This window comes from Bos javanicus, chromosome 23 (assembly GCF_032452875.1).
Source record: "Bos javanicus breed banteng chromosome 23, ARS-OSU_banteng_1.0, whole genome shotgun sequence".
Taxonomy (NCBI): domain Eukaryota; kingdom Metazoa; phylum Chordata; class Mammalia; order Artiodactyla; family Bovidae; genus Bos; species Bos javanicus.
The window spans coordinates 28649999-28666827 of record NC_083890.1 but is presented as its reverse complement, the minus strand read 5'-3'; the positions used below and the strand labels follow the sequence as shown (position 1 = coordinate 28666827).

At 44.0% G+C, this 16829-nt stretch overlaps 1 protein-coding gene and 1 long non-coding RNA gene across 2 annotated transcripts in view; one reads left to right on the top strand and one right to left on the bottom strand.

The window, feature by feature from the left end:
* The window catches only part of LOC133236929 (BOLA class I histocompatibility antigen, alpha chain BL3-7-like), a 227641-nt gene that overhangs the window by 117601 nt on the left and 93211 nt on the right, over nucleotides 1-16829 (top strand). The gene's annotated exons all lie outside the window — the stretch shown is intronic.
* Nucleotides 5511-15612, bottom strand: LOC133236950 (uncharacterized). Its single transcript, XR_009733079.1, has 2 exons — nucleotides 15093-15612; nucleotides 5511-5829 (listed from the first exon to the last, which is right to left on the bottom strand). It is a non-coding gene; the product is annotated as an uncharacterized LOC133236950 (long non-coding RNA).

The window sequence follows — 16829 nt, the reverse complement described above, 5'->3', positions numbered from 1 at the left end:
TTACAGGATGCAAGCGTGGTGATCACATCATATAGCAGTTAACTCACCACTGTGGTTCTTGCAGAACCATAGCTGCCAGTGATAATGAGACAACTCTAACTCTCAGCCTGGCTGGCTACTTTCTCTTCATTTCCTACCTTTATGTTTCTACCTACAAAGTTCTCTTTTTTAATTCCAAATAACCTGGAAGATTGCACTAGTATTTTTGGAACTTAATTTTGATCTGGATATCTGTGGAGTGAGTTCCAAATCCTTGGACTTGAACTCTCTACTTATTTAAGTCTCTGCATTCCTACCCTCAGTTCTGTGAGAAGCCAGATGATCCCAAAGTCATCCTGTGGTTGGCAGATCTAAGGTGCTCCCAGTGTTCCCTCCTCTGGTAGGCATGCCCCTGTATAATACTCACTTTAGGAACATCAGCTGGACTAGTGACTCTCTGGTAACAATTAGGAGATTAATAAATGTACATTTTGGGATTATGGGGGAAAAGATATGAGGGACCCATGGATGCACATTATTTTATTTTCCCCATATGCCTCACTTATACTGGGGATTCAGCTGTCTCAAGACTGGCTGTCCAGGCCAGGCTGGGGAAGCATAGATTCCAGAAGGAGGATAAGTGACCTGCATTCCTGTCCTACCTGAGAAGTTTCTCCTCTAGGTCTCAGCCTCCGCAGGCCCTGCCCTCAGACAGGAGGACGAGGAGGAAGAGAGCACCTGCAGATTCTCATCCTGTCTGGAACGTGAAGGAAATTGTCTGTAAAGAGGACAGGAAGGAACGTGAAGAGGCAAACGCCCCCAAATGGATACCTGGTGACCAAACCCTCCTCTGTCAGACCCCACGGCTGGGAAGATGAGGAAGGTAACATCTCCAGGCTCCCTGTGCTGCCCCCCACCCCCAGCCCAGCTCTCCCTTCCTCCAGCTCACAGTAATGTCCCGGGAGCCAGGGGTGACACTGTAAATACATCTCTGCTCATCTCACAACAGACCATCATGAACTCACACTCTGGGCATCCTGTTCTCCCGATATGTATTAATTCACTCTGTGCAGCAGAACCCAAGTAACACCGGTCTCACAGGAAGGAAGCTGGTGTGTGTCTCCCAGGACAGTGAGGCAGGGAGTTCCAGGGCTGCTAGAGTGGCTGCAGTGCTGCTTGGGCTTTCCTGGTGGCTCAGATGGTAGAGAGAACACCACTCAAGGCGGGAGACTGGGGTTCAATCCCTGAGTTGGGAAGATCCCCTGGAGAAGGACATGGTAACCCACTCAATTATTCTTGCCTGAAGAATCCCATGGACAGAAGAGACTGGAAGGGTACAGTTCATGGGGTCGCAAAGAGTCAGACACGACTGAGCAACAAACATCTTAACCTTAGGGCGGCCCTGCAACACGAGGTTGTCCAGGCATCCAGGTCCCTGGGACCTTTCCTCTCTGTTCTCCCTGGGACGTTGCCCTTGTTGGCATGGACCGAGGACCTAAGACCACGTTCATGGTTTGGGAGCAACCAGGGAAAGCAGGGAAGGAGGAAAAGTTTCTTCCCTTGAAGATCAAAATTCAAAAATTTACATCTGCTTCATCATACTGGCCAGAAATTATTCATGAGGACAAGCAGCCTCGGGGAGATTGGAGAATGAGTATATTTTAAATCTGGATGACTTTGTCTAGAAAAAAATTCTATTATTGTGGAAGATGGAGGATTATTCCTATACTTAAATGTTTAAAATCAGCAGTGGTGAATCATTATTATCAATATCTTAAACTGAATTAGATTTGTATTTTTAAAAATAGAATAGTCTCAGAATATATTGCTAATTGATAACAAAGTTGTAGATAGAATGTATGGAAAATACCATCTTACAACATGGACTCTGTCTCTAGAATACTGTCTAAACTGTAACACTTACCTTGTCCAGGGAGGGAATGTGGAAAGATTTTGGATGGGATGGAGGAGGAAATTTACTTTTCACTGTAACCCTTTATGTCATATGAATATTTTAGACTTTATGTATGTATTAGTTGAAGAAAACCCCACACTGATTTGCTCATCATTTGTTACGTGGTTACTAGATGTCAGGCTCTGTACTGGGTCTCAGTGAGTGACACACCAAGGGATTCACAGTGGGGTGGAATGACATGCAAATGCAACACAGTCTATAGTTGTTGGAAAATAGCTTCCAGGAGGGAGGGAACTGATGGAGAACCTCCTGTGTGTCAGGAGTAGCGCCCCCTGCTGGGGACAGGAAGAAAACTGAGGTCTATGCTCTGGTGACCTAAACCTCTCACCCTGATGAGGGTCAGTGTCAGTCCATGACTTCCCTGGAACCCTGCTAATCTGTGTTGTCCTTGTGTGGGAAGTGCGCTGAGGATTGGAGAGAAGACCTTGGCCCACGTGGTCCAAAACTTACTGTGACCCCCTGCCTCAGGGCTGGTGTGTGGGGGTCGGGTGCGCTCTGGAGGGTCAGTGGTAACAAACCAGGGAGGGCTGAGGCAAGACCTTGCTGAGCAGCATTGACTCCAAAGACCAAGACTGATGGTTTTGTCTGTAACCAGCCCGATGCCAGGATGGTCCTGTAGGCAGCAGGTGACGGGATCCAGCACAGGTAAGCAGGACCAGGACAAGGAGGTGAGACTCTGTGTAACCTTCCCCTCCAGGTAAGAGCCTCTTCAGAGACTCTCCTCATCTTTTTCTTTTTCTGTCACGGGTGCCAGTGGGGGCAAGAGGGCAGTTTCTAATACTCTTATGTTTCACAGTTTTTAAATCTTGGGATTAGATGAGTTTGCTGCCAATTCACTATTTTGGACTTTATTGAGGCTTTCTGTATTGTATGTTGTGAATTTTTGGACAGTTCCAAATATTCAAAAAGAAGCTACATTCTCTCTGTCTTTGGAATAGAATTTGATACATGTCCACGAGGTTTTCCTTAGTAATTACATCATTTAGGTATTTTGTGTTGATGCTGATTTTTTGACTTTTTGATATGTCATAGACTAGAAAAAAGTCACCCAAAGTTTCCTTTTAGCAATGAGTTTTTGCCCATTTTTCTTGTATTCTGATAGTGAGAGTACACTATGGGCAAAAACTCATCTCTAAAAAGACACTATATAGATCTAATATATATATATTAGGTCTTTCCAGGTTGCACTAGTGGTAAAGAACCCACCTGGCAATGTAGAAGACATAGAGATGCAGGGTCAATCCCTGGGTCAGGAAGAGTCCTTCTCCCTGGAGGAGGGCATGTAAATCCACTCCAGTATTCTTACTTGGAGAATCCCATGAACAGAAGAGCCTGGCAGGCTACTGTTGATAGGGTGGCAAAGAGTAAGACAACTGAAGCGACTTGGCTGCACACATATTGCTTTTTATATTTTGATGTTTTGTCCCTGTATGATTCTTAAGGTGAGTTATATCCTAATTGATGATTATAATTTTTAGTACCGTAAAATAGCCACTGTTTCATTAATAAATTTTTTTTGCCTTGAATCTAATACTTTTTGATAATAAGATCAAAACCACAGACTTCTTTCATTTTGGGTTTAGTTTATATATCTGCCTAGCTATACCTTAATTTTAAATTTAATGCTTTTAAAATTTAATTTTAATTTGTCTAGTTCATATCCTCAGGTAATTTCTTTAGAGCTTGTAGTATTAGTAGCATGTTTCAAAGAGTTTTAAAGGAGGAAAATGCCTTTCTTTCTTTTTGAATACTGTCTATAAATGACATATTGGTGGGGAGAGAATCCTTGGATCATGACCGTTTCTTCAGAACTCCATATTCTACTCTTTGACTCTGACCTTGAAAGCGACCATTTGGAAGCCATCTTGTCCTCTCTGCGTCTTTGGGCTACTGTTAGTGCTCGTGCGCATGTGCAGGAGGTGATGGTGGGAAACCACACCTTTCTCTCAGGAGTTCTCACTGTGACGTCATTACTCTGGCTACCCTGGAAGAAGTTCTGGGTTGAAAAGCTGATCAGTCCTGCAATCAAAAATCAGGCAGAAGAATTTTCAGATATACTTCTTTCTTCAGAGAAAGGACTCAGAGAAGTCAATCATAAAGGAGGGGGTTCTGAACCTAGAAAGCTTCTTTCTTTCTCTATAATGTGTCCTTAGGTTGTGAGCATGGCTGTGACTTCTCAGAGTTCCTTGCTCTTTGTGTGTCATTCACAACAGGCAGGGACGCTGGAGAGGGAATCTAAGTCCAAGATCGGATCAGATCAGATCAGATCAATCGCTCAGTCGTGTCCGACTCTTTGCGACCCCATGAATCGCAGCACGCCAGGCCTCCCTGTTCATCACCAACTCCCGGAGTTCACTGAGATTCACGTCGGTCGAGTCAGTGATGACATCCAGCCATCTCATCCTCACCACATGATAATCTAAGAATGGAACCTAGACTAAAATACAGTCACAGCCAGAGGTCTCCAGATGGTAAAAAGATATTTCATATCTAACAGTGAGGTAAAAAGAATATTGGGAGAGTGTCTCAAAACACTGAGAGTACAAGTGAGGCATTTCCTCAAAAAATTAAAAATATGGTTACCATATGGTCCAGCATTCCCACTTCCTAAAGAATTAAAAGAGAATTTTAATCTCAAAGAGATCTTCGCACTCTCAGGTTCATAGCAGCATTATTCACCCCCGGTGGGATGCAGGAACAGCCCACATGCCCATCGATGGATGAATGGAGAAACAGAATGTGGCAGATGCAGACACTGGAATACTATCCAACCTGAAAAAGGAAGGAAATCATGCCGCGTACTATATCATGGATGAACCTCGAGGACATTAGGGTAAGTGAAAGGAGCCAGTCACAAAGAGACAAGTAATATATGATTCCCTGTATATGAGGTCTCTCAAGCAGTCAAATCCATAGGAACAGAAAGTGATTAGCGGTTGCCAGGTTAGAGAGGAGGGGGAAATGAGGAGCTGCTGTTTAATGGGTACAGAGTTTCAATTTTTCAAAATGGAAAAGTTCTGGAAATCAATTGCATAGTTATTTAACCTAGGAAATCCCATGGACAGAGGAGCCTCGTAGGCTGCAGTCCATGAGGTCGCTAAGAGTTGGACACGACTGAAGTGACTTAGCAGCAGCAGCAGCAGCAACATTAATGATTAACTGACTCACTGGAAAAGACCCTGATGCTGGGAAAGACTGAAGGCAGGAGGAGAAGGGGACAAGAGAGGATGAGATGGCTGGACGGCATCACCAACTCGATGGCCATGAGTTTGAGCAAGCTCCGGGAGTTGGTGATGGACAGGGAGGCTTGGCATGCTACAGTCCATAGGACTGCAAAGAGGCAGACATGACTGAGTGACTGAACTGAACTAAACATTAATGAACTATACATTTAAAAATAGTAAAGATGGTAAATGTCATGTGCTTTTACCACAATAAAAATTTTTTTAACAATTTAAAGAACACTGGGAAAGTGTATCTCAAAGAGGTATCTGTGAGAATGGAGAGAAACAGTGTGGTTTAGGACTAGAAGTTTCAGACTTAGTTTAACAACAGGTGGTGTGCCCAAAGGTACTCTTTAATGAAGCAGCAGGTGGGTTCAGCACTTGTTGGTATATATGCTTACAAGAACCAGTTTAGACTGCACAGGTCTGGGTGTCTCCCGAATTGCTTTCTCGAATTCACTTGAACTTTCATGGTGCCCTGTCATCATTTAAAGTTATATGAGCCCATGTAAGAGAACTTGACCTAGAAGCTGTGGTGTTAAAATTGCTTCTTCTTGGGAATTCCCTGGTGGTCCAGTGGGTAGGACTCCGTGCTTTCACTGCCATCAGCCTGGGTTCAACGCTGGACTTCCCACAAGTCAAGCAGTGTGGCTAAAGAAAAAAAAAAAAAAACAAGAAAGAATTGTCCTTTTTTCTTTTATTCTAGGAAAATTGATGAGGGATCTGGAATATAAGACAAGTGAGTATCTGGAGGGGATAGTGGCTGAAGTTTGCAGCTTTCCTGTGAAGGTCCATTACTCAAGGTCAGCAATTCTGTTTTAAAATGGAAGGTCTTTGTGTAACTAATGTATCCAAATTCTTTATCCTGATTTCAAAATCAGATTTGCCCAGCTACAGTGATCCCAGATATACAGATGACACCACCCTTATGGCAGAAAGTGAAGAGGAACTCAAAAGCCTCTTGATGAAAGTGAAAGTGAGAATGAAAAAGTTGGCTTAAAGCTCAACATTCAGAAATCGAAGATCATGGCATCTGGTCCCATCACATCATGGGAAATAGACGGGGAAACAGTGGAAACAGTAGCAGACTTTATTTTGGGGGGCTCCAAAATCACTGCAGATGGTGACTGCAGCCATGAAATTAAAAGATGCTTACTCCGTGGAAGAAAAGTTATGACCAACCTAGATAGCATATTCAAAAGCAGAGACATTACTTTGCCAACAAAGGTTCATCTAGTCAAGGCTATGGTTTTTCCTGTGGTCATGTATGGATGTGAGAGTTGGACTGTGAAGAAAGCTGAGTGCTGAGGAATTGATGCTTTTGAAGTGTGGTGTTGGAGAAGACTCTTGAGAGTCCCTTGGACTGCAAGGAGATCCAACCAGTCCATTCTGAAGGAGATCAGCCCTGGGATTTCTTTGGAGGGAATGATGGTAAAGCTGAAACTCCAGTACTTTGGCCACCTCATGCGAAGAGTTGACTCATTGGAAAAGACTCTGATGCTGGGAGGGATTGGGGGCAGGAGGAAAAGGGGACAACAGAGGATGAGATGGCTGGATGGCATCACTGACTCGATGGACATGAGTCTGAGTGAACTCCGGGAGTTGGTGATGGACAGAGAGGCCTGGCATGCTGTGGTTCATGGGGTCACAAAGAGTCAGACATGACTGAGTGACTGAACTAAACTGAAGTGGTCCCAGGCCTTATCATTTTCCCTCTCAAGTCTCATGGCACTGCCTGAGGCCTTGAATTTTCTATGTTCTTAACACTCTCTAGATATGGTTGCTAATAGTCTGAACACAAGGTCAAAAGCAGTCTTTGTCCTGGTCCCCTGAGGAGCCTCCCACCGTTGTCATAAAGGCCCAGAACCTATGGGACAAATCTCATTTATATCTTTTGTGAGGCCACACCTTTGTCTCCTTGTCCCCACAGTGAGGATCATCCTGAATTCCCAGACAGCCAATGGCTACCTCTCAGTGTCTCCAGATGGGAAGAGTATGATGTTCACTGGCTTGTGGATGAACAAATGCCAGCGTGGTCAGAGATTTGATCTGGAGCTAGGGGTGCTGGGCAGTAAGGGCTTCACATGGGGCAAAGTGTACTGGGAAGTGAAAGTGGACAGGATCTGGTGGGAAGCAGAGGAGGAAGAAGACGCAAGGAGATACAGGGCTGGAAGCAGAGGTGTGTTCGGCAGTAGAGATCTTGGTGGATTTACAGGCATCACTGATGGGTATCATTCTCCTGGATATGGAGGGGAGAATGAGGAGTTGGAGGAGAAATGGTTTCAGGAAAACGGAATATGGCCAAAATTCTGCCTGGTGGGGGTGGCAAGAGAGTCAGTGGTGAGAAGGGGATTTCTCAACTTCACCCCCGAGGAGGGGTCTGGACTCTGCAGCTGTCCTCAGCTGGGGTGTCTATATGCACCAGCCCAGGGCCCTTCCAAATCCTGTCCTACTGCCCCCGGCACATTGGAGTCATTCTGGATCATGATGGTGGGAAGGTAACCTTTACCAATGCCAGAACTCAAGAGTTCATCTATGAATTCTCATCTGCCTTCACTGGGAGAATTTTCCCTTTCCTGTGGCTTAACTGCATGAGATCCAAACTCACACTGAGACCCTGAGAGAAGACCTCCTGGCACAGGTTTTTTCATTTATCCTTTGCTCCTTTTCATCGTTCCCAGCTCTCTGCCTCAGCTGCATCATCCCGCTAGGTTTCCAACAAGCTCTCAGATGACTAGAGCCTTACGGCAGAGTTAGGAGTCTCCTGTCCTCACTGCTTTGTCTCTATAATGAAGACGGTAATAGATGATCTTCTTTCTCTAAGGGGAATGGTTGGAGTGTCTTTAAAGTACTTATTAAAATGTGTTAACTATTAATTAATCACTTTTGTTGCCTTTGATTTGGTTCTTCATCTGCTGCCGAGACAAATGTATGAGAATGAGTGACTGCACATAGAATTTCAGCCCCTGCCACAAATAGTAATTGATGACAACATCCATACCGATATTTCCAAAGCACCTTTTCTGCCCCACAATTTCTCCTGTCATCCTTCTAAGCATCCGAGGAAACAGTAAATATTTGGCAATTCATACCCATTTCACATTTGATATGCTATGAGATTTGAGATATCTGGTGTGAGAATTCCTTTATCTGCCGTGTTCTGATAATTTTTGCAATAGGAAGGGGCCAGGGGAAGCCACGTGAGGTTTAGGTGTATGTGAGTTTTTGGAAATCATTTGGTTCTGAAGTAAATTTTATGTCAGCTGTGTTTTGAGATGGTACAAATAGATACTTAGCTTAATATTAAATTAGCAGTCTTACCTATAAGCAGCAGAAAACAAATTTGGCTAATTTTAGAAAACAGGAACTTTGTTAAACATTACGAGGGCATGTGCAGTGCAAAGAGAGAGGGATACATGTGCCTGCCTGCTTGCAAATTCTGGAGGCAGATCCAATGACACCCAGAGAGCTGGGAGCTGGAGTGAGAGGGGGAGGAGGTGGAGGAGTCAGCAGGACTTGAGAGGATCATAGGGATTGTCAGCATATAAACAGAACACATGCATGAGTCCAAGCAAATGGAGAGTGGATATTATCTGGTGGGAGGCAGAGGATGAAGAAGTAATTACTATAGATGGGAATGGAGCCAGAGGTGTGTTTGGCAGTAGCTATCCCAGTGGATTCAGACCCAACTGATGAGTATATTTCTCCTGGATAGAGAAATGAGAATGAAGAGTTGAGGAGGGAATGGGCTCAGGAAATCAGTGGATTTCCTAGTTCTTCGTGGAACTAACTCCTAAATCAAAATCTGGCATAAGTGCACCAGATTGCCAGAGTATAGGATGCCTGCCTGTGCCCCAGCAACAACAAAAGGTTAGGGAAGTATGTTTTCAGCTTCTGTAATAAGACATGGTCTCTCAAGACTCATGTAAGCCAGCATTCTCAAGGCATGGGAGCAGAGGCTAGGTGCCAACAAGATGTGGGGAAATTTGCTCTGATAGCTCAGTGTTTAAGAATGTTTTGTTGAGGGACTTCCTTAGTGGTACAGTGGGTAAGAATCTCCCTGCCAATGCAGAGGTCACGGGTTATGATCCCTGATCCGGAAAGATTCCACATGCCACAGAGCAACTGACCCCATGTGCTGCACCTACTGAAGCCCCGGGCCCAGAGCCTGTGCTCTGCAACACGAGAAGCCATGGCAGTGAGAGGCCAGTGCACTGCAGCTAGAGAGTAGCCCTCCAGCTCTCTGAAAGCAGACAAAGCCCACGTGCAGCAATGAAGACCCGGGTGAAAGGTAAAAATTAATTTTTTAAAAAAACCTTTCTCCCTGAGGAGAGATTGCTTTCCCTGGCAGGAGCAAGCCTTTGATATGCAAACTAACTAATCCAGAGCCCTCCATCCCCTATCTGGCCTTGGACCCCAAAAGGCAGTATTCCTCTACCTCTGTGAGTTGGGGGCTACCCTGATGGCTCAGTCAGTAAAGAATCCACCTGCAATGTAGGAGGCCACCCCCAACGCAAGAGACCACCTGCAACGCAGGAGCCCCAGGTTTGATCCCTGGAAATGGCAATCCACCCCAGGATTCTTGCCTGGGAAATCCTATGGACAGAGAAGCCTGGCAGGCTACAGAGGCCAGGGTTGCAAGAGTCAGATATGACTTGGCAACTAAACCACTACCACCACCAGTGATACCAGGGCTAGGTACCAGACAACTAAAGACCATCTCTAACCCAAAGCCAGCTGAAATTATTCATACCAGCCAATCCTAATCTGTTTACCCTGCCCTGCCTTGACTTTCCCAAAGACCCACTAAAGGTCCTAGCCTTTATCTTCCTTTCATCTTTGCCAAGCTGACAGATTTTAATTTTTCTTTCCACTTTTCCTTTCATAGTCTCATTTTTCCAACCTATTAATAATAAATTATTTGGTATTTGCATTTCTTCTTTTCCAAACTATTTTCTTATAATCTTTATTTTTCACTTGCAATGTAAGAATTTTAAAATACTGAATTTAAGGAAGAAGAAAAATCAGCCTCCTGACCCCAGGTAACAGGTGTGTCACTCACAGCTGACCTCAGTGTTATTTGAAGCTAGCCTGGTACTCACAGCTAGGCCATGTAATTCTCTTTGGAATAAACTATTTTATAAAATACCAATATCAAAAAAAAGATACACTGAAACCATAATAAAGTGACACAAAATAAGACAAGACTATGCATAATTTTGCTTCAGCGCAGAGAACACAGGATACAGTGCAACTCAGAAAGTACTGAACATCCCGTCCTGGGTAACATGAGTGACGGCTGCTTCTTTACCAACTGCTGCTTTACCCTTGCTCTAGTCTGCCCTCCTTATAGATAAGCCTGATTAGGACACCCAGTCATGTAACTGACCATGCTTCCTGGCAATACTCAATTTAGAGTAAACCTTTCTTTTATCCAATCAGAGCCCAAATTCCACAATAACACATTCTTTCTTATACTTTCATTCTAAAATGTCCTATGATTTCCCACGATGTGTGCCCTCCTTTGCTGTATCAGCAGTAAACACAGTGTGTTCAACTAGGCGTGTACCTGGCGGTCTCTGGCTGAAAAATATCTGGCTGACATATGCTAACCTTTTGTCTGTCAGATTTGTTATGTGTCTTTGAATTTGATTATGGACATGTGTTTGCATGGTTGTAAGTTTGTAGTTGCCATAGAAAGTTTAGTTTTTCTTGGTGGTTTTTTTTTTATCTTTGGGTCAGGCTTAGAAAATTCTTCATTCTGCAATTGTGAAAACTCTATGTATATTTTCATTTAAGTAGAGACGATGAGGAGGATGGTGTCCAAGGGTGAAAGGAAACAAAAAGCTGAAACTGGGGGCAGGTACCACTTTACACACACTACAGGGAGGAATAACAGGTAAAGAATTCTGAGGTGGTGGAATGCTAGGGTTTACATCTTCTGCTTTGTATTTCCTAACTATGTAGGACCTACAGGGTATTTTACAATGGGGTATTCAATAAGTGCTTTCTCGTGGCTAAGTGAAGACATAAGTGCTTGTTTATGTTTACCAGGTTAGCAAAAACGACACCAAGAGTCTCAATGTAATATAGACCAAAATTGGCTCCAATGATGGGTGTTTTTGAAAACTGATGAACTTGAAGTTATAGATTATATTTTGGTTAATGTCTGTGCACTCTAGATGTTAAAGAAAATGAAAGCATTAGTCACTCTATCATATCCGACTCTTTGCAACCCTCTGGGCTGTAGCCTGCCAGGCTCCTCTGTCCTTGGAATTCTCCAGTCAAGATTACTGGAGTGAGTAGCCATTCCCTTCTCCAGGGGATCTTCCCAACCTAGAAATAAAACCCAGGTCTCCTGTATTGCAGGCAGATTAAATTTTCTGGACTTCTGTACTTTAAGGTGATTCTAAGACCCACAAAAATAAATGTATAAAGATAATTTCAGTGTACTTCAATCTGTGAGTCATACAATATCTCGGGAGAATGAAAACTAAAACACTTAGATATGTTCTGTCAAATATGGCAGCTACTAGGCACGTCTGTGTGTGTGTAAGTCACTCAGGCATGTCCAACTCTTTGTGACCCCATGTACTGTAGCCCACCAGGCTCCTCTGTCTTTGGAATTTTCCAGGCAAAATTACTGAAGTGAGTAGCTATTCTGTTCTCCAGGGGATCTTCCCAACCCAGGGGTGGAACCCTGGTCTCCTGCACTGCAGAAGGATTATATACCATCTGAGCCACCAGGGAAGCCTCCTAGCCACATATGGCTATTTAAATTTAAATGAAATTAAATAAAAATTCAACTGCTCAATGACATTAGCCACATTTAAAGTGCTCAATAGCTCAGTAGCTAGCACCTCATGGAAAGTCACAGACTAGAACTTTGAGCAGACCTAGAACTTTGAGTAGCACTATTATTTTTGCTATTATTGGGCTTCAAATAAGGTGCATTAGACCCATTTAAAACCAAAGGGCCAATATTATTTCTCACACAGATCACATTTCTATCTGGGATATGGATCAATATTAAGCTGGCATCAACAAATTCATTATTTAACTTATATGCTGAGTACATCATGAGAAACACTAGGCTGGAAGAAGCACAAGTTGGAATCAAGATTGTGAGGAGAAATATCAATAATCTCAGATATGCAGATGACACCACGCTTATGGCAGAAAGCGAAGAACTAAAGAGCCTCCTGATGAAAGTGAAAGAGGACAGTGAAAAAGTTGGCTTAAAGCTTAACATTCAGAAAACTAAGATCATGGCATCTGGTCCCATCACTTCATGGGAAATAGATGGGGAAACAGTGCAAACAGTGTCAGACTTTATTTTTGGGCTCCAAAATCACTGCAGATGGTGACTGCAGCCATGAAATTAAAAGATGCTTGCTCCTTGGAAGAAAAATTTATGACCAACCTAGACAGCATATTAAAAAAGAGAGATATTACTTTGCCAAGAAAGGTCCATCTAGTCAAGACTATTGTTTTTCCACTAGTCATGTTTGGATGTAAGAGTTGGACTATAAAGAAAGCTGAGCCCCAAAGAATTGATGCTTTTGAACTGTGGTGTTGGAGAAGACTCTTGAGAGTCCCTTGGACTGCAAGGAGATCCAACCAGTCCATTCTAAAGGAGATCAGTCCTGAATATTCATTAGAAGGACTGATTCTGAAGCTGAAACTCCAATACTTTGGCCACCTGATGCGAAGAACTGACTCATTTGAAAAGACCATGATGCTGGGAAAGATTGAAGGTGGGAGGAGAAGGGGACGACAGAGGATGAGGTGGTTGGATGGCATCACTGACTCAATGGACATGAGTTTGAGTAAACTCCGGGAGTTGGTGATGGACAGGGAGGCCTGATGTACTGCTGCAGTCCATGGGGTCGCAAAGAGTCGGACACGACTGAGTCATTGAACTGAACGGAAAAGAACAAATTCAAAATGGGTCATGAATGAATTTCTCTCTCTTGTCTTCAGGCACAAACTGTCCCCATTCCAAAGGGGAAACACCTGTCATCCAACTCCCTGTCTATATGGAGACACTCTGGCATCAAATTTCTAGGGGTAAGTTCTCTTTTAGAAGAGCCGAGAGGCAGAGCCCCAATAAGTAAAGGTTTGGGAGGCAGGGAGTCCAGTTCCAGAAGAGGTATTCTCAGAAGTGAAGAGGAGGCAAAGAGGTAGTGGCGGTTTAGTTGGTAAGTTATGTCTAACTCTTAAGACCCCATGGACTGTAGCCTTCCAGGTTCCTGTGCCCATGGGATTCTCCAGGCAAGAATACTGAAGTGGGTTGCCATTTCCTTCTCCAGGGGATCTCCCCGACACAGGAATTGAACCTGGGTCTCCTGCACGGCAGGCAGATTCTTTACCGACTGAGCTACAGGGGAAGCCGCCAGCTTGTAGTCTCCCTGCTTTACTCAGAACAGAAATTCTCAAAGTCTGGTCTATGGAACCCTTGAAGTCTCTGAGATCCAATTATGGGTCAAAACTACTTTCATAACATTACCAAAAATTTATTCACCTTTTTTTTAGTTTATTTATTTTATTTTGGCTGTACAGGGTCTTCATTGAGGTATTGGGGCTTTCTCTAGTTGCAGAGCCTGGGCTCTAGAGTGTATAGGCTCATCAGGTGGGATCCTAGTTCCCCAACAGAGACTGAACTCACGTCCCCTATCATTGGAAGGTAGATTAGTAACCACTGCTCTACCAGGGAAGCCCCTACCTTTTCCACTGTGCTGACATTTGCGCTGAGGTAAAACTTAGCAGAAGTGAGGGTTATTTCACCAAACAGCAATAGCAGTTATTGTATTCTTCACCACCATTCAGTTGCAGAATAGAAAAGCAAGTTTCACTGAAAAATATCCAGGTTGTAGTATTAAAAATTATTAAGTTGCTACAGTCACCAATCTTAAGTCCACATTTTAGAATATTTGATAAGATGAAATGGGAAGTACACATAAAAGTCCTTCTGCTATATTCTAAAGTACCATGGCCCAAGGAAAATCATTATTCTGAGTTGACTTAGCTCCTTTTTTTATGGAATGCCATTTTCACTTTGAGAATGAAGAACAGGAAAACTATGATTGCTTACATTTAGTTATTTTGGCATAATGAATGGGAGCTTCTCCCTTCTAGAATATCAACTGATACTATTTTTTGCCGATGATAAAATGCAAGCTCTCATGAGAAAATTAATCTTGACAGATTCCCAGTACCGACAAATTTTTCTAGTGTCAACTGTGGTGATATTAACAAATGTGATTGTTTGATAATCCTAAATGTTAACACTTTAAAATCTATACAACTTGGTGAAACAATACACTACTTAAAAAAAAATCACGCATTAGTACAATATTCACTCAATGTTCAGGACAGACCTTATATTCGTATGCAACAGATTTGGAAATACTCAGTGGCAGTTATGGGTTATCACTGAAAATAAGACGCTACCTTTAAGCTGCTACCACTTGTTTAGTGTTGTATCAAAGTGGGAACCACAGTTATTTGAAAATGTTATTCAAGATACTTCTGTTACCTATTTGTGTGAGGCTGGATTTTTTAATATACTCAATCAAAAAGATTAAAAACAGAAGCAGATATGCAAAGTCTTCAGTCTTTTAATGAGACATACAAGAAAAGAATGTCAACTTTTGAAAGAATGTAAAATCTAGAAAAGATCACTTCTCACTACACTGTTTTATTTTGAAAATGGTGATTTTTTTTTCATAAAAATGTCTTTTCATGTAATGGGTTATTAATATAATAGTTGAATCAATAGATTTCTGTTTATATTTCTAACACGGTAAATGTTCACAGATGTAACCCATATAAATGGTATTGTCTTTGAGGTCCCAGGTCCTAGGTCCATAGACAGATTCTGAAACCGCAAGTTTTGTCAACTGCTGACTTACCCAGCCGCTGGGCCAGGACTCAGGGAGACCATGTAACAGGGTCCTCCAGGCAGGAGTAGCAGGGTCAGGGCAAAGTCCCAGGTCACCGAGCAAGGCGATCGGGATCTTAGGCCACCTTCTGGCCTAAGGTGATGTCTGGGGGATGGGAAGGTAAGTGTCGAGTAGGGGGAGGGGTTCCCCATCTCTCTGGAGTTTCACTTTCTCTTCTCTCAAACTGTGTCGGGCCTTTCTGCCTGGATACTCATGACGAGTTCCCAGTTCTCACTCCCATTGCCTATCCGGTTTCTAGAAGCCAATCAGAGCCCTTCCTTGGTTTTAGGGTCTCTACCGATCTGCCTGCGCTGATTTTCTCCTCGGATTTGAATGATAGAGGCTTTAGGAAATCAAGGATTCCGCTGCTCTCAGAGTCCCTGCCTCTGACCAAAATCTGGGGGAGCGGTGCTCTGCAAGGGGGAGGAGCAGAGGACTGCCCCCGGAGGCGCAGGACCCCCAAGAAAGGCGGGTTTCCCCCACCTCACACTTTCCCCCCCGACAGACCCCACACATACCCCGGCTAAGAAGAGCCTGCAGTGCTTTTGTTCGTTTTGGGTTTGTTTTTGTTTTTGTTTTTTTTCGGGTTTTGTTCCAGAATCGGCTGATTGTGCGCAGCTGGAAAGCCTGGCTCAGCTGCGGCCTGTGGGGCCCTGGGCAGCCTCCCTCTCTGGGACCGCTGACTCCAAACCCTGGGTCATTATCGGAGTCAGAGTTAGATTTGAAAGGGGAGGGATCAGGTCTCAGGGATTCAGACATCAGGTCTCTGTCTGTTATGTTCCACGAAGGAGATGAAGAGGCTGGGGTCCTGGGCTCTTAGGACTCAGGGCAGAAGAGTACTCTTCAAGGCTTCAAAGGGTGGGAGGTGTGTGATGCCTGGAGAGGAGGGGAACCCCCCTTGGTGTCCTTAAGTGTAGGTCTAGGGAGGCGGAAGGTCCTTTTCCTGCCTCTGGAAAATGTTAGGGGGACCCCTGGCCCAGGCTCATGCCTGATCTCCTTGTCACCCTTGTGGCCTCCAGGCTCCACTCCAGGTCCTGTCCTTTGATCTCCAGGAACCACCTTCATGGCCACCAGCTGGGCAGATCTTTTTCCCAAGCTGTTGGGGCAGTCTTTCTGACAGAGCCCTCCCTGCTGTTTTAGCAAATAAATGGACAATGTCCCAGTACCCCTGACTGTGAGCTGAGGATGAGCTCTCCCTTCCTTGAGTCTCCCTGCCCCACCGCCGCCCCCAGCATCGTGTATGGGGGTGTGTGAAGTGGGGACTGAGGTGGGGGTATTTCTCTGGAAGAAAGGAATTCTTTTAATCTCCTGTGCTCTCTCCTTTTCTCTTTTCCCTTCTTCCACCTGTACTTGAGTCACAGCATACCTGCATGGATGTGAGAGTTGGACTATAAAGAAAGCTAAGCGCTGAAGAATTGATGCTTTTGAACTGTGGTGTTGGAGAAGTATCTTGAGAGTCCCTTGGACAGCAAGGAGATCCAACCAGTGAATCCTAGAGGAAATCAGTCCTGAATATTCGTTGGAAGGACTGATGCTGAAGCTGAAACTCCAGTATTTTGGCCACCTGATGCAAAGATTTGACTCATTTGAAAAGACCCGGAAAGATTAAAGGTGGGAAGAGAAGGGGACAACAGAGGATGAGACAGTTGGATGGCATCACCGACTCAGTGGATATGAAAGAAAGTGAAAGTGAAGTCTCTCAGTCGT